We start from the raw sequence: 18,663 nt of genomic DNA, 5'->3' as shown, positions 1-18,663 counted from the left end.
AAGCAGGTTGGCAATTCAAAGCAAGAGCTTTTTTTTAATGTCATATTTGAAACAGATATCACATCCTGAGAATTTAGCCTGAGAAAAACAAGTTTAAAAAAATAGGAAAAAAGCAAAATATGCATCAAGAACTTCAAAGGAATCTTAAAATAATGGTTAAAAAAGAAACACAACAAATACCTGGTTACAGGAGGGTGGTTATGTAAGTGGTCAGCTCACTGGAACATGTGACCACCATATACAAGCATGGGCATGATAAGGCTGCTTTATTTTTTAATAGATAAACTTACTTTATAAAAATGAAAAGAAAATGTCTTGAAACAGATACCACACAATTATTATCTGGTCTCCCTACTGATCTACAGAGGCATTTAAGGAAGGGAACTAGGTCAAAAACAAAGACTAACCCCAATAGATATATTAACATGTTGCTTTACAAATCTTATTTGCAGGAAAACTAGTTGGTTACCTAGTTTTGTTGGTGGTTTTGTTTTTGCTTTTTGCTGATTCTTTTTTTATTTATCAATTTGCAGATACATTGGAGAAGGCAATGGCACCCCACTCTAGTACCGTTGCCTGGAAAATCCCATGGGCAGAGGAGCCTGGTGGGCTGCAGTCCATGGGGTCACTAAGAGTCGAACACGACTGAGCGACTTCACTTTCACTTTTCACTTTCATGCATTGGAGAAGGAAATGGCAACCCACTCCAGTGTTCTTGCCTGAAGAATCCCAGAGACCGGGGAGCTTGGTGGGCTGCCGTCCATGGGGTCATACAGAGTCAGACACGACTGAAGTGACTTAGCAGCAGCAGCAGACACATTGCTGCCCTAGTAACCTTTAGTGGCAACCAGTGAGGTTTGTTATGAAATTTTACATATCTGGTATGATTCAATGAATTGTATGATAACTAATGTTCTTTTCTGAAGTCTAACTTTTCCCATTGGTATTTTTTTTAATTTTATTGAAGTACAATAATTGATTTACAATGTTGTCTTTAATTGCTATACAGCAAAGTAACTCAGTTATACATATATATATATTCTTTTTCATATTCTTTTCCATTATGTTATCACAGGATACTGAATACAGTTCCCTGTACTATATAGTATGTCTTTGTTGTTTGGCCTAGTTTTCAAACTAATCACAAAATCCATTTTCTTAATGGTCCAGACATTTTGCCAATTCTTCCTGCTCAAAAGAAGTTCCACTGATCTCCCATTCACTGCAAAGAACAAATCTCACGTCAGTTTATCTGCACTGGGAGTTTGTACCCGGTGTACCCACAGTTCTTTTTGCCTTTGTCCATGTAGTTACTTTATAGAATTGATGTAATGTCGAAGAAAAGAAGATATAAATCTGTAGCTCTGCAAGAATTACAAATAGGTAAAAAGGACGTGAAAAGATGGATAAGAAAGAACAAAGAAAAACCAGAAGCAACAGTGTGCTCCTATAGTAGCAACATGCAGAACATTTCTTTTTAAATATACTTGATTGTTCTGTCAAGACTTAGTTGGGAGGTGAAACCCACTATGGTCGGTTTCAACCATGGTTTGTTTCTTACAACAAACATACAGTAAATAAAAATATACTTTAAAGAGTAAGCTGATCCATGCAACGCAAAGTTCCTTTAATAGCCTCGTGCATGCTAAGTCGCTTCAGTCGTGTCCGACTCTGTACAACCCCATGGACTGTAACCCTTCAGGCTCCTCTGTCCATGGGATTCTTCCAGGCAAGAATAATGGAGTGGGTTGCCATTTCCTACTCCATTTATTAGCCTCTGCTGCCCTCAACTAGGGCTTCCCTGGTGGCTTGGTGGTAAAGAACCAGGCTGCCAATGCTGGAGATGTTGATTCAGTCTCTGGTCTGGGAAGATCCCCTGGAGAAGGAAAAGGCAACCCACTCCAGTATTCTTGCCTGGAGAACTCCATGAACAGAGGAGCCACGGTTCATGAGATTGCAAAGAATACAAGGCCTCAACTAGCAAATAGTTTAGAAATGCCATAGCAGAGACTTGGACCCTTATCTGATCTCAACCAGCAACTTGAGATTTCACTTTCCCTAGAGCCAGTGGCCTTCATCCCTCCCTCTGTGGTCATCTGCAATTAATGCTCTCGTCTCAACATTGCACCCCCTGCATGCTACAAGTCATCCATCAAGGAATATGCTTGTCCCAAGTCTCTCCTGAGTCTACACCTTTACCACCTTAGGTTTCTCATCCATAGCAACAGCCCACCATCTTGGCAAAGAATAGAAAACCATGCTTGCATACTGACTGTGGAATGTTATAAGCTGGGGGCTCCTCCACAGAGGCATGATGGGCAAAACCAAGATCAGTCTGGCTGAGATCCTGACTGCAAAGTGTCTGCAATCTAAGGTCAACCCTACCTTCATGCCCTCTGTATATCCCAGAATCCATACATTTTCCCAGGAAAACTAGGTAACTGTTCTGTCTTTGGGGCTTCTCTTCAGTTGCTATTGGAGTGTATGATGACCTCTAATTTCCAGCACCATGGTAACAACTTGCCATTTGGAGCCTGAAGACTTAGTGAGATTTCCAGCTGGGCCTCCCCACTCGATTTCTTTGGGCTAATCATGAACCTTTCCAAGCCATGGCTTTTCTTGGGAGGACCTTTCTTGAAGTGACTGTGAGAAGATTTCCGGGGGCGGGGGGAGAATAGTGCCTGCAGTCTAGGAAACAACATGAGACAAACTATGATAACGCCTCCATATAAAAAAGCCACTAAGGACTTCCCTGGTGGCCCAGTGGTTACGACTGGACTGCAGGGGTCCAGGTACAACCTCTGGTCAGGGATCTAAGATCCTGCAAGTTACACAGCACAGCCAAAAAATAAAAATAAAGCACCGTTAAACACTAAAACGTCGAGGAAACAACATAAAGATGGCTGATTTCGACCAGACCTGGAAGAAGGGCTAGCAAAAACAGGAATAGTCCATATCTAGAGAGAGTGTGAACATATATAAGAAAGAATAGGATGTATTCCAAGGCAAAGAGGACTCCTGCTTCACTGGCTCTAAGCATTTGAGAAAGGAATCCTGAGAGATGAAGTGGGAAAGCAGGGCTGGGGCCATAGGGCTAGACAGAGTCTCTGTAAGTTTCCACACACGGTGACATATCAGAGCTAAGCTCTAAGAAAGTCACGCTTTTTGGCAATAAGTACACACCCGCGCTACGCACTCTCAGGTGACTTTAGCAGGCAGTCTAACGGAGTGGTCGCACACACTTGTGGGCTGAGTGGTGTCCCCCCCAAAATATATGTTTAAGCCTTGATCTGTAGTAACTATGACTATAATCTTAATTGGAAATTCGATCTTGGCAGATATAACCAAGTTAGGGTGACATTAAATAGGAATTAAGATGGACCCTACATCCAATAGCTAGTGTCTTAACAAGAGAGGAGGAGATTCAGAAACAAACACACAGCCACAAAAGAAGACGACCATGAGAAGGAGGCTGAGATTGCAGTGAGGATGTCAGAAGCCCAGGAATGCCAAGAGCCAGCAGAAGCTGGAAGAGGCAAGAAAAGATTCTACCCTGGAACCTTCAGAGGGAACATGGCCCTGCTGCCATCTTGATTTTGAACTTCTAGCATCCAGAACTACGAGAGAATCAATGTGTCTTGTCTTCGGTCATCCATTCGAGGCACCTTTTACTAGTAACCCTAGGAAATGAACGCAAATATGAATTAAGCTTGACTTAGAAATAATCAAGGTTTTAGGACCTTCAGAGAAGATGGATAGTACATGAACTAGGAGGTGATCCTAGAGAAAAACTGAGCTCATGAGACACAGCCACGACTGGAACCTTGGGGGTAAGAACACCGCCTAAGGGGAAAGGGGTGTAAGGAAGGGAAGCAGTCAACCCTCGAAGGTCAACCACTTTCTGATGACTGAAGGTCTGGGTTCAATCCCATCCTGAAAAGATCAGTCAACAATGGGGCTAATCCATCCATTGAGATTTAATCATTGGGCTTCTTGGCTGCCCCCGAGGGCTTTCTCATCTTTGTTCATTCCAGGCCAGAATCCACAGTCCTGCGATCCTTACTTTTGAGAGGGCACTTTGCTCTTTAATCCCCAGGTTTAAATGGATTACAAAAAAATACAATTTGGGAGATTAAGCTTCTACTAGTCACCATCTACCCAAAGATGAATGTGGGTTTAATCAATATAATTTTCTGATTATACAAGTAACCCCTAATGATTATAAAATCTTTCAGTTTGAGAAAACTATGCCTAAGAAAATAAGATTCCCCCTAACTTCAACACTAAAAGACATTCATTGTTGCTATTTGGCTATATTTACCTGATATAATTAAGAGAAATACTTTATAGTTAAAGAAAAAAATTGAGGATGAGTTATTTGGGAAGAATCATCCAGATAAAGAAAATGCGAGGGAAAAGAACCCCACAGAACATCTGAGAAAAATCAACAGTGAGCCAGGTAATCAAAGGCCATTAACCATTTTAACACTGCTAGAGGTCAGAGTGGAGAAGGCAATGGCACCCCACTCCAATACTCTTGCCTGGAAAACCCCATGGACAGAGGAGCCTGGTGGGCTGCAGTCCATGGGTCACTAAGAGTTGTACACAACTGAGTGACTTCACTTTCACTTTTCACTTTCATGCATTGGAGAAGGAAATGGCAACCCACTCCAGTGTTCTTGCCTGGAGAATCCCAGTGACGCGGGAGCCTGGTGGGCTGCCATCTATGGGGTCGCACAGAGTCGGACACGACTGAAGCGACTTAGCAGCAGCAGCAGCAGAAGTCGGAGAGATCTGATTCAAATAAAAAGAGCAAATTCAGAAACATGACTCTCACAGCATCCTTAAGTTAGTTATAATGTTCAAGGCATTAAACTATTCAACTTGACTCCTTATTAAGCTCTTCAGTTCAAAAATCTACCAAATAACTTTTCCAAGATGGAAACCTTAATGTTTAAGGTACATTAAGATCTTTTTGCAAGAGTTCCATTTTTTCCCAAGTTATGGTTTCCTAGCAACCATAACACAGCAACCAAGAACTATATTTTATGGCCTTGGTACCAGTCTCCTTAAGGCCTATATGTATAGGCCTGTACGTGTAACCCTTGGCTGTCTTAGCTATGGCTGGGCTTTGGAATGCTAGAGGAGCTGGGTCCATATGCTATAACAGAATCCAGACACTATACACTGCTGGTTGCTAGCAGGCCCATAAATTCACTTATCCTGATGTAGATGGGATTCAGAACTGCTGTATCACAGGCTAAGAAGGCACAGATTAAAATTAAATTAATTAAAATCAAAATTCAAAGGCTATATGTAAGGAATCATTTTAGCCCTTCTCACTCACATAAGCTCTGTTAACTAGTTTCAGTTTAAAGAAAGGCTCGTTCACTTGGATTTCTAAAGATTCAGAGGTCCTAAGACTAACCTAACAACATCTATCAAAAAAGTCCAACTGGTTATGACCCCATTTCTTCCAAGAAAGAGGAGGTCATTTGGGTGCTTTCTTATTTAGCTGAAATCATGCCACAGGCACCCACAAACCTTTTCTTTAAAGTAATTTAAATGGTTTGATACAATTGGTGAGAGGTCACAGGACCAAAGTTGCAGGCATTCAGTCCCCAAATTAAAGCAATTAACTGTCAGGGAAGTGAAGAAAAGGGGACAAAAAAGGAAAAACAAAACCACTGGGTGAAGTTTTAAAATCTACTTTAAAATTGTTAACTTGTTTAGTTGAGCAAAAACCATAGTTGGGAGGCTGCACTTTTTTAAATGACAATGAAATGTTAAAGTTCAATTGATATAATTGCAGAATTGAAATAATTTCTAATCATAAAGATTTCAAAGTGAGATGATTCCAACATTCATAAGACTTTTCTATAATAAAACTGTACAGTAGATCTTGCACTGTACTGGGAACATTTTTTTCTAAACATATTTTTCATGCTCAATAAATTACTTAAGAAGAGTAACATTATAATGATCAGCCTGCAAATATTTTTCCTCCCATAACATGAAGCACAGCAGAATTCAGGATACAGTCATTAGCAACATCCGGAAGTCATTAAAAAGATGAACTTAAGCACCGAGAAGCCCCAAATGCCTGAAATTGTTATCCAATATCTTAAAACTCTCTACCCGAAAAAAAAAAAAGATGCTCAAATCTAATTTTCACTAAAATATGACCAAAATGTTTTAAATAACCAAAATAATCTGATGTCTCAAGATAGTTCACTTCCAAACACCGAAACAACACAGGCAACTATCCTAAGTAAAGAAACTTAAATGTGCGGCTCTCTAACAATACTTGTGTCTTTTGAACGCAGTGTTACTCAGCCTCAGCACCTCGGACTATGAACCAGAAACTCTTTGTCTGAGGCACTGACCCTGCATTGCAGATGTTAGCAACATCCTTGGCTTGTACCGCCGAGATGCCAGACATCTCTCTGTCTCTAGGTAGATGCTCGATACTCCCCCAGTGCTGCGCTTAGTCCAGACATCTCTCTGTCTCTAGGTAGATGCTCGATACTCCCCCAGTGCTGCGCTCAGTCTCAGTCGTGTCCAGCTCTTTGCGACCCCATGGACTGCAGCCGGCCAGCCTCCCCTGTCCATGGGAGCTCTCCAGGCAAGAGTACTGGAGTGGTTGCCGTTTCCTTCTCCAGGGGATCGTCCCAACCCAGGAATAGAACCCAGGTCTCCTGCACTGCAGGCAGATTCTTCACTGCCTGAGCCACCTGGGAAGCTAGGTAGATGCTAGGTACTTCTCCAGTAGAACAACCTAAAATATCTCCAGACATTTCCAAAAGTCGCCCAGTGAGCAAAACTGGCCCCAGTTCTTAACTAATATAAGAACCTAATATAACACAGTGATAAATATTTCAACCAGCAAAAAAAAATGTATGACCCAAAAGTTGACACCCAAGACAGCTCCCTTCAAATTACTTTGCAAAAATATACCCTTCTGCAACTTTGGTAAATAAATAACCGAGTCATTCACACAGTTTTTAAAGTAAATGAAAAAATTGCTCTTTTTTAATGTGCAATCAGAGAATTAAAAATGTTCCCAGTATTTCTTTTCTCAATCTATCAGTTAAGTCATTCCAGTATAACTACAGAAAATATAAAACTAGTATAACCTGGAGTACAAAGTTGACTTAGTTACTGTCAGAGTCACAACTAAGCAAACATCTTTATTGACCTTTGGCTTTTCAAAAGCAAACCATATGTAAAGGATGCCATCAGAAGAGTGAAATGGTGACTCACCGAACGAAGAAAATGTTTACAAATCATATATCTGATAAGGTACTTTTATCAAGAATATGCAAAGAATATGTATGATTTAATAGAGACAGAAACCAAATTTTAAAATGAGCAAAGGGTCTAAATAGACATTTCTCCAATATCTATTTCTCCAATGTCCAATTGTCCAACACACAATTCACCAATGAGCACTTGAAAAAACGCTCAACATTATTACGTATCAGGGAAATGCAAATTAAAATCAAAAGGCCATATTTCCTCTCATCCACGAAGATGACTAAAATCAAAAAAATTAATGATAAATGCTAGCAAGGATATGAGAAATTAGAATCCTCATTCATTCACTGCTGACAGGAATGTAAGACGGTACAGTTACTTTGGAAAACAATCTAGCAGCTCCTCAGAAATTCAAACATAGAATTATCATACAATCCAGCAATTCCACTCCTAGGTATATACCAAAAAGAATTTAAAACAAGTATTCCAACAAGTATTTGTAAACTAATGTTTACAGCAGTAACAACGCACAATAGTCATGAGGTAGAAACAACCCAAATGCCCATCAACTGATGAATGGACGTAAATAAAACGTGATATATCCATACAAAGAAACATTATTCATCAGTAAAAAAGATCGAAATGCTGGGACTTTCCTGGTAGTCCAGGGGCTAAGACTCCAAGCTCCCACTGCAGGAGCCCAGGTTCAATTCCTGGTCAGGGAACTACATCCCACATGCCGCAACTAAGATCTCACGTGCTTCAACTAAGATCTGGTGCAGACAAATTAAATAAATAAATATTTTTTTAAAAACAGAATGAAGTACAGACATGCCACAACCTGGAAGACCCTTGAAAATAACATGCTAACTGAAAGACAGTCACAAAAGACCATACATTATATGACCCAGTTTATACATAATGTGCAGAGTAAGCAAGTCTATAGAGATGAGCACAATAAAGGACAGAAACGGTATCGACCTAACAGAAGCAGAAGATATTAAGAAGAGGTGGCAAGAATACACAGGAGAACTGTACAAAACAGATCTTCACGACCCAGATGATCACGATGGTGTGATCACTGACCTAAAGCCAGACATCCTGGAATGTGAAGTCAAGTGGGCCTTGGAAAGCATCACCACGAACAAAGCTAGTGGAGGTGATGGAATTCCAGCTGAGCTATTTCAAATCCTCAAAGATGATGCTGTGAAAGTGCTGCACTCAATATGCCACAAACTTGGAAAATTCAGCAGTGGCCACAGGACTGGAAAAGGTCAGTTTTCATTCCAGTCGCAAAGAAAGGTAATGCCAAAGAATGCTCAAACCAGTGCACAATTGCACTCATTTCACATGCTAGCAAAGTAATGCTCAAAATTCTCCAAGCTAGGCTTCAACAGTACATGAACTGTGAACTTCCAGATGTTCAAGTTGGATTTAGAAAAAGTAGAGGAACCAGAGATCAAATTGCCAACATCTGCTGAATCACTGAAAAAACAAGAGAATTCCAGAACATCTACTTCTGCTTCACTGACTATGCCAAAGCCTTTGACTTTGTGGATCACAACAAACTAGAAAATTCTTAAAGAGATGGGAATACCAGACCACCTGAACTGCCTCCTAAGAAATCTGTATGCAGGTCAAGAAGCAACAGTTAGAACCAGACATGGAACAATGGACTGGTTCAAAATTAGGAAAGGAGTACGTCAAGGCTGTATATTGTCACCCTGCTTATTTAACTTATATGCAGAATACATCATGTGAAATGCCAGGCTGGATAAAGCACAAGCTGGAATCAAGACTGCCGGGAGTAATATCAATAACCTCAGATACACAGATGACACGACCCTTATGGCAGAAAGCAAAGAAGAACTAAAGAGCATCTTGATGAAAGTGAAAGAGCAGAGTGAAAAAGTTGACTTAAAACTCAACATTCAGAAAATTAAGATCATGACATCCAGTCCCATCACTTTATGGCTAATAGATGGGGAAACAATGAAAATAGTGATAGATTTTATTTTCTTGAGCTGCAAAATCACTGCAGATGGTGACTGTAGCCATGAAATTAAAAGACGGTTGCTGCTTGGAAGAAAAGCTATGACCAACCTAGACAGCTTATTAAAAAGCAGAGACATTACTTTGCCAACAAAGGTCCTTCTAGTCAAAGCTATGGTTTTTCCAGTAGTTATGAGTGGATGTGAGAGTTGGCCCATAAAGAAGGCTGAGCACTGAAGAACTGATGCTTTTGAACTGTGGTGTTGGAGAAGACTCCTGAGAGTCCCTTGGACTGCAAGGAGATCCAACCAGTCCATCCTAATGGAAATCAATCCTTAATATTCATTGGAAGGACTGATGTTGAAGCTGAAGCTCCAATACTTTGGCCACCTGATGCGAAGAGCTGACTCATTAGAAAAGTCCCTGATGCTGGGAAAGATTGAAGGCGGGAGAAGGGGACGACAGAGGATGAGATGGTTGGATGGCATCATCGACTATATGAACAAGAGTTTGAGCAAACTCTGGGAAATGATGAAGGACAGGGAAGCCTGATGTGTTGCAGTCCATGGAGTCACAAAGAGTCAGACAAGACTGAGAGACTGAACAACAACAAATAGAGACAGAAAATAGATCAGTGGTTACTGGAGACTGGCTGGATGGGTGGGTAAGGGAAGTAAGTGGTAACAGGTATGGGTTTCTTTTGGAGGTAATGAAAATGTTCTAAAATTGATGTCTGCTCAATTCTGCAAGTATACCAAAAACCACTCAATTGTATACTTTAAAGAACTGAATTGTTTGGTATGTATTATTGTTGTTCCACCGCTATGTCATGTCCAACTCTTTGCGACCCCATGGACTGTAGTCTGTCCATAGGATTCTCCAGGCAAGAATCCTGGAGTGGGTTACCATTTCCTTCTCCAGGGGATCTTCCCGACCCAGGGATCAAACACACATCTCCTGCATTGGCAGGCAAGTTCTTTAGCACTGAGCCACCAAGGAAGTATGTATTGGTTGGCCCAAAAGTTTGTTTGGGTTTTTCCATAAAATGTTACAGAAAAACCCAAATGACCTTTTTGGCCAACCCAGTAAATCATATCTTAATAAATCTGTTATCAATAAAAAAAATAGAGAAAGCACAGAAAACTTCATCATCCTTATCATGCTTACAGAACAGTCTCATCAACCCTGACATCTGACAGAAGCTGGAGGTAAAACAGGAAGGGAAGTCAAGAGGAAAGGCAGGTCAGGACAGTGACATCCTCATTTCACAAAGGGAAAGGAGGCAAAGGGCACTGCCATGGGTTGATGGAACTGAATTAGTCCATACAAGCAACAGAAAGGCTGAACCATAAAGACAAGCATCAAAAATCTGGAGAAGAAAGGAAATAAGACACAATAAGTAAGCTAAACTGTCTTTTGTCATAACAGGAAGTCAAATGAAAATGGCATAAGCAGATTATATAGCAATATAAAGATAATCAGTAGAGGAAGAAAAATGAACAAAAGTGATTTATTTCTGGAGAGTACAGGAGTGGGTGGGAAAAAAACAAACAGAACATGTTTTTCACAGCAAGCTCATCTTTTCCCCTAGGCTGCTAATACGACATGGGATTATTATTTTGCACGTTGTTTTTAGAAACAAATCGAACTTGGCATTACTTGAACAGAAGAATCCACGTGAAAGAAGGAGTGTACTTGGCATCAGGAAGAATACTGTGGTCGATCACCATCAGTGAGTGAAACTGCGATTTCAATATATTACAGCAAAACTGACTCAAGTTTTACAGCCAAAGACTGCATCCTTAGGAAGCCAATTTGGAAATGTAACATGTTAGATCCTTAAGAGAATAAGAAGCACACACAGAGTCCCTACCCTCTCTGTGGCAGTTAAGAAGCATCATTAGGTCAAAGCTTCACCATGGCAAGAGTATTTTGAAGGTCCTAACAACTTCTGGATTACCCGATAATTCAAAAGGTAAAGAGTCTGCCTGCAATTGAGGGACACCTAGGTTCGATCCCTGCACTGGGAAGATCCCCTGGAGAAGGAAATGGGAACCCACTCCAGTACTCTTGCCTGGAAAATCCCATGGACGGAAGAGCCTGGCAGGCTACAGTTCGTGGGGTTGCAAAGAGTCAGACACGACTGAGTGACTTCACTTTCAACAACTTCTGGATCCAAAGACATCTTAGATGAGAGAAGGCACGTGGGGCATTATTCTCCCTGCACAGCTTGAAGGCACTTATTTAGTTTTTTTAATGGAGTATAGCTGTTTTACAATGTTGCGTTCGTTTCTGCTATACATTAAAATGAATCAGCTATATGTATACACATGTCTCCCTCCTTCTTGGACCTCCCTCTCCCTCTAGGTCATCACAGAGCACCAAGTTGAGCTCCCTGCATTGTACTAGCTGTCTGTTTTACACATGGCAGTGAAGGCATTTTAAAAACCAAAAGGTGAATAAGGAGGCTGATGCCACCAGAACAGAGCAGGATTTGCCATCTGGGAAGCACGACCCACAGTTACTTAAACATACTCAGGGTGACAACTCCTGACGCTTGGGGCTCTGGATTCCAGGTGGCCGCCCCGGGGCACTTTTGAGAATGGTAGGTGGCAGAATCAGCCGTGACGCCAGGGACCAGGCACAACCAAGAGTGACCAGGGTACCCAAGCAATCTAGGGGCCTTATAGGCATAGAAAGCGACACTGTGGTTATCAGATCCTAGGGGGCTACAGCACGAGAAATAATTAGACCCTCATGTTCCCACTCCAAGGATAACCTTGAGATCAGGAGGTACATTTCAGGGACGCCGTGGTGGCCCAGGGGTTAGGACACCGCCCTGTCACTGCTGAGGACGCAGGTTCAACCCCCGGTCAGGGAACTAACATTCCACAAGCCACTCCTGGTAGCCAGAAAAATAAAAAATTGAAAAAAGACCAAAACGAACACATTATCTCAGTAGTTAGGTCAGACTCCTGTTAAGTCCAAAAATGAAACCAAAATGCACATCTGAATGTCATGATGAGACTAAGCCCACAGTTCTCACCTTCTCAAACGCTGTCCTAAAAGCAAGTGGGAACTAGCTAATAAGGTCCTGACTGTTCTAGACGTTCTAGCTTGAAATCTTCTTGTGCCCGGAATGCGGCCAAGAGCTCCCTGCCCAACACAGGAGAGCCATCTGGGTCAAGAGAGATCTTGTCAAGAGAGAGCCTGAGATGATCAGGCTTTGGGCTGGAATCTCTCTCCCAAAGACCTCTGGGGGTGGGGTAGGAAGGGGGGGCAAGGCAGATTCCACCTCCTAAGGGCCCTTCAGGCTCAACCTGCAGACCTCAGGCCCATCTCCTCTTCTGAAAAGCAAGCACTGGGGACTTCCCTGGTGGGCCACTGGCTAAGACTCTCTGCTCCCAAGGCAAGCTGCCCAGATTCACTCCCTACCAGGGAACTGAGATTCCCATGCACCACCAGTGAAGATCCGCACGCTGCAACTAAAACCCAGTGCAGATAAACAAATAATAAATATTTTAAAAAAGAAAAGAAAAGCAAGCATCAGATAGAAAAACCCCCACCCATCCATTTCCGTGGTGCTGACAACTCCACAGGGAAGATTCCCAGACCCAGGACTCCCCCTGACTTCCTCTCCTCTGGGGCTGACCTGGTGACTTTTTCTAGCTCATTATCCCTGCCATAGACGGCAGAGGAAGCCAGGAGCAGGAACCAGAATGAATCTGAGTTTAAAAGGTTAGCCCCTCCTGGCCCAGGAGGCGGGTACTCGGGCAACAGAAGGGCAGCCACTGAGAAGGCAGGATATCCTGCCTCCTCCCAGGGCACAGAGAACTGTGTTTGGGGTTTTTAAGGACAAGCAACTGAATCTCCTTCACCTAATTCCCCATCTACTCCTCACCTATCCCAAGCCAAGCTGGGTCCCAGGTCCAGTCTCCCAATCACTTACCTCCTCACTCATCTGTTTATTCATCAATATACTTATTATTTAGTTTGTAATAAAATTCTGCTGTAGAAGCTGGAAATAAATAATCGGGGCGGGGGGTGGGGGGGGCGGGTTGTGTCGTATTTTAACCAAAGACAACGCCTCCCTCCCTTTCATCTCTCCTCCTTCAAAGTGGCCCGAGCCAGCACACACGTGGCACCTTCCTGCTTGGCTCCAAACTGCTACACCCAAATGTCTGTATGCAAAGAAACCCTGTGACTGCGCCAAGACTCGGAGGGCCTTGGGCTATTCAGAAAGTGCTCCTCTAAAAGCACCTTTCCTCCCACAGGGCTGCTCACTGAATCATCACTCTTTGTTCAGCATCCTTCGGATGTACACAGCTGACTGGCTCTTAGATTGTGCCAGGGTTTTGTTCTGCTTGTGTTTTGTTTTTCTTCTTTCTTGCTGCTATTTCAATGAACTGAGACTCCACTTGCAGCCAAATGCCAGGCTCTAAACTCAGCCTCAGCCCAATGAGGGAAGAATCTCTCTCTACCTAGCAAGAGCTCCAACGCCTTCTAGAAGAATCTCACACGAGTCTGGGAGGAATCTCTGTACACCCACAGTCTAGGCCTTTACGGATGGCTTAATGAGCTCCCTGGAGACCACAGGAACAGCGAAAGTCTTGTGCAGGAGGGGTGTGGAGGTTGGGAAGGGGATGGAAGGGAAAAACCTGCCTGCTAATATTTTGTACCTTTTACACTAGAGCATTGTTTTCTTTTCCAAAAATTCTGTTCCTGCCTGAGTATCGCTTTATTTTTTGAATGCCTCCTTTATTTACTTTTTTAAAAGTTTTTAAATAAGTGATTGGCCTACAATGATGACAGAAAAAAAAATTTTTAATAGGAATTACTAATTACATAAAACCAGATATTTAGAGATGAAATTGAATCATGAAAAACCAAAGAATTGTGCTGGGAACCTTGCAAATCTGTTTTTCTCTCATCCTATATGGAGGGGGGAAATAAAAGGGAGGACATAATTCAGAAACATTCTACCCATTTGTTAAATTTAGAAAAGAAAATGAGTATGTATGTATGTATGTGCGTGTATGTAATACACGCACATATACACACACATTTCCAGTGAAACACTGTTTTACATACAGGAGGCCACACTGACATATATACACTATCATGTGTAAGATATGTAACTAATAGGAAGTTGCTGTGAAACACAGGGAGGCCAGCATGGTCCTCTGTGATGACCTGGAAAGGGGGGATGGGAGAGGGGAGGGAGGCTCAAGAAAGAGAGGATTTATTTATAATTATGACCCATTCACGTTGTCGTAGGGCAGAAAAAAACATTGCAAAGCAATTATACTCCAATTTAAAAAATTTTAATAACATAAAAAAAAACAGATACAGGAGTCCAAACGACTGGACAGAGTGAAAATAAGGATCTTTCTCAAGCACAAGCCCACACCTGTTGGGATTCAGGAATTCCACAGGACTCTGCACACTGCTCACAGGAACCAAATTCTCTCTCTGCCCATTCACCCTCGTGCCTTGTGTACTCTCAGGCAGACGTTTCCCTCCATCACTGGCTTCTCGGCAAGAACTGGACGGGATTCCCACCCCACGCTCTTACCTGCTTTTCTCATTTGCCAAAGCACAGGCTTGAACTTCACCATCTATTCAAGTGCTGTCTCAGAGGCAGTAAGCAAGCTTCTTGCAATGAGGAAAGGAAGGGAGAGGGGTTAACAGGCACAGCTAGCTGGCACTCAGCAAAGCTTTGGGAATAAATTCCTGCCCCAGCGCTCCAGAAGGCCTGGGGTTCCATCTGCTTGTCCACAGAACTGCAGGAATTTGCAGGGGGATGGAGGGGGCGTTAGACGAGCACCAAGACTCCTTTCTGGTTTGGGGGGGGCACTGGGAAGAGTGGGGAGCTGGGAGAGACAACTGCAGGGGGACAGGAGAGGAAGTCTTTGTGCTAGCTCTTTGGATGCACATTAGAGTGAAGTTGAATTGTCAGCTAACAAGATTTCCTAACCACGTGTTCCCTTTAAAGTCTAGGCCTCCCACTGATTTGATCCCCAGACAGCAGCAGGGGGCAAAGCTGCCTTCAAGCATCCCTAAGGGCCAGAGAATTCCCAGAACAAGTGCAAGAAGGGTCAGAATCATTTCTGCAAGTGGAATTTCAAATGGGTTATAACATTTATGCTTGGCATCTAGCAATAATGCCACACTCCTACATCTGCTTAGGGTGACAGAGGCAGGTCCAGGGGGGCAGAGGTTGTGAGGAACATTCCCTGTGTGCTTCTGCCCCCACTGGACAACCTGAAAGTCCCTCCCCCCCTTAGTTATTGTTTGTTGTTTGCTTGCCTGTAATGGCCCCTGGGATCTACATTCAAATGAGGTGTTACGGCACCCAGCTCAATAACTTGCCCCAACAGGCAAAACAGTGTTGAAACCAGAAGCATTTCTTTTTCCATCATCTTATTCTGTAGCCAAACCCGAGATTGTCTTTTTCAAACTATTTATTCATCTGATTATGGACAGGTTTTTCCTTGTTTTTGTTTTTCCTGTACACAGTGGCTTGTCTCTTCGCCTGGAGTAAATCAGCAGTGCTCAGCTGGTGGACCAGAGGAAAAACAAGTCAAAACACATTGACAGCATTTTGCAGATACTCAATGAAATCAGTTCTCCTCTTCCACATTCCCGAGTCAGGCAACAGCCTCCTCCTAAAGTAGGTATATTTCTCTTCCATGCAAAGATAATTACCTAGCAACTTCGGTGTTTACCCCTTCAAGACAACCTGACTGGCAGAACTCTTTATGGCAGGGTACAAAAGAGCATGCTCCAGAAACTAGCGGTTTACCAAACTTCTGCTACAAGACTCAGCTCAAATTTCACTTCTACCAGGAAGTGTTCCTCCCTGCCTCCAGGTATCTCTTTGTTCAAACCTCCCTCCATCCGGGTATTATTCACTTTGCACAGCGGCCATTGGTTTAGCAGCAGACGCTTCCCATTTGGACAAGGTTTCCTCCTCCAAACACAGGCCTGGGGCTCAGCATAGCCTCAAGGAAAAAGGAAGGAAGAAGAAACAAGTAAAACCTAATGGAAAAAAATTTTAAAAAGAAAACCTAATGGAAATGCAAAAAAAAAAAAAAAAAAGCCCTAAGGGATTAGATAGAGTGAAATCTAAGGTCAGTAAAACAAGCCCTGTTTGAAGCTCAAAACGGCAATCCTACATGGTTTTAAAAATAGGAATTGGGAGAATGGAAAACTGCAGCAAGGGTGAGAGATGCGGGGCCATCCTCTGCAGTAGATTCCCTCTAACAGGAAAAATTTTTCCAGTGTTTCCTCTGTGGCCGTAACTGCCAGTTGATTTATATTGTCCTTTAATCTCCGCCCCCACAAACGTGGACACTCATTATCCCCATTCTACAGACCCGGAAACTGAGACGCAAGGAGACTGAAGTCGCTCGGTCTGGAACAGATCACCCAGCTTGTGGGTGACGCTGAGCAGGCACTGGAAGCCAGGGTTTTGTTTTGTTGTGTTTTTTTTTTTTTTTTTTTTTAAACCTCAGTACTCAGGCTCTCAATCTCTGCTCCAGCTCAAACAAAGTGGATGCCAAGTCAGCACGCGTGGGTAACCCGATCCGGACTGCTCTGACTCAGGAATGCTCCACAGCTGCTCCGCGGGGCCGCGTGGATACCACTGAAACGGGCACCGACTGGCCAGCGTCCCCAAGGGCTCGCGCGTCCTTCAAGACTTGCCAACATGCAGGAACTGGGAGACTCCGAATCAACCTGGGCCGGCTCGGGGATGAGGCTAGAGGATGCTACTGGAAGGGAGGTGAGCTTGGCTCCATCAGCGCCCCGACGGCGGCCAAACTGAGAGGGCCTCTGGTGTAAGGGGGCCTGGGAGCACGGTGCGCAGCGGGGACAGGGCACGAAGGCGCCGTCTGGGCGTCTATTCCCCCGCAGCATCTCGCCCAGGAGGCCTGAGGAGGGGGCGTCACCTGACAGCATGCACCAACTTCTCCTAGCTCAGAGGGGGCGCGCGGCAGTGGCCGAGGCCCGGGGAGCGCTGCGCGCAGCTCTTGCCCAATAGCGAGGTCTGTAAACAAAAGCGGGGCCCCATGCGGGTCCCCCAGCTGGGCGATGAGCCGCGCGGCGCAGCAGCATCCGAACGACCGGGCCCGCAGGGGAGCGAGACAGGACCGCGATCCCGAGCGGGGACCCGATGCACAGACCCCAGGATCCCGCGCCCGGATCCGTCATTGTCTGCGCGCGCGCAGAAGGCCGCTGTAAATGTCTGCTCCCGGGTCCGCCGGGGGTCCCCGGCCCTGTGTGCCGATCCCCTAGGCTCTCCGCCCCGCGAGTCGGGTCCCGAGCATAGCAGCGATCGCCAAGGTGAGCGCCCAGTCAGCGTCGCGGAAAACCCAGGCCTGGCGGGTGCACGAGTCAGGAACGCAAACACACACACGAGACACACGCAAGCACACGCACGCCCTCCCCGAAGTTGATAAAAAAAAAAAATCAGCCGACACATACAAAGTGCCGTCGTGGCCGCAGGTCAACGCTGACCTCCCGGCTGCCGGGAAGACCGAATGCCAACGCCTGGACACTGTCACTTCCATTCGGCGCCGGGCACCTGGGCGCCACTGCCCGTCTCCCTCCGGACTGCTCCCTCGAGCGATGGATGTCTCCCTTGCTTCCCTCTCCGGCTCCCCACCTCCCTCCCCGAGTGTGGGAAACGTGAAAACAATACGAGCAAAGCCCGATCAGAGGGGGAGCTAGGACCCGCCGGGAGCCCCAATGTGCGGGGGGGAGACTGGGGTCAGGACGTGCCCGTCACGGGCAGAGGGGCTCCGGGCGTCCTCATCGCCGTTCCCTCCCGGTTAGCTCCGGCTAGCCAGCCAGCCAGATCTCCCTCCCTAGGCTCGCAGTACTCACCCCCCGACGCTCGTCCCGGATATCGGCCACGGGGCCAGGGACAATGCGGGGCCGCCGGGCTCCAGGGGGCTGCGGGCGCGCCGAGGCGTTCGCCGCGCTGCAGAGCTGCGCGCCCGACGGCGGCGGCGCTGCGAGAGCCCAGCAGTGCTCGGAGCGGGCCCCCTGCGCCGTCCGCCAATGGGAGCCGTCACGGTGCCTCGGCCGGCGGCTTCGGGGGGCGGGGCCACGGGATGCGCGTGGGAAACCAGGCTCCGATTGGGCCTCCTGACAATCGCTCCGCCTCCAGCCGGCCAATCAGAGGCGGAGGATACAGGAGCGGGGCGTTCGGAGTTGGGCTCCAGCGCTCCAGCAGGCGCACGCTGGGTACCCGGGCGGCATCGCCTCCCCTCCGCGCGCGCGCGCGCTTTCAGCTTTAAGAGATGCTCGCGCCCGCGCGCGCGCGCGCGCGGGGGCTACCTTCCCACCAGCCTCCGGCGGCGCGACCGGGGGAAGGAAGGGGAAGGCCAGCGGAGGCGCGAAGGAGGG

The 18,663-nt window shown here is 45.3% G+C and overlaps 1 protein-coding gene across 4 annotated transcripts in view; it reads right to left on the bottom strand.

Moving 5' to 3' along the window:
* The window catches only part of TIAM1 (TIAM Rac1 associated GEF 1), a 466,993-nt gene extending 448,677 nt beyond the window's left edge, over positions 1 to 18,316 (bottom strand). For all 4 annotated transcript variants that reach the window (XM_070785816.1, XM_070785836.1, XM_070785822.1 and 1 more), the window contains exon 1: positions 18,139 to 18,316. The gene's annotated coding sequence lies outside the window, so the exon portion shown is untranslated. The remainder of the gene's footprint in view (positions 1 to 18,138) is intronic.
* Positions 18,317 to 18,663: the final 347 nt, after the last annotated feature.

This window comes from Bos indicus, chromosome 1, assembly GCF_029378745.1.
Source record: "Bos indicus isolate NIAB-ARS_2022 breed Sahiwal x Tharparkar chromosome 1, NIAB-ARS_B.indTharparkar_mat_pri_1.0, whole genome shotgun sequence".
Lineage (NCBI taxonomy): Eukaryota > Metazoa > Chordata > Mammalia > Artiodactyla > Bovidae > Bos > Bos indicus.
Note: the sequence above shows the minus strand (reverse complement) of the source record. Positions and strands in the feature narration are given on the sequence as shown.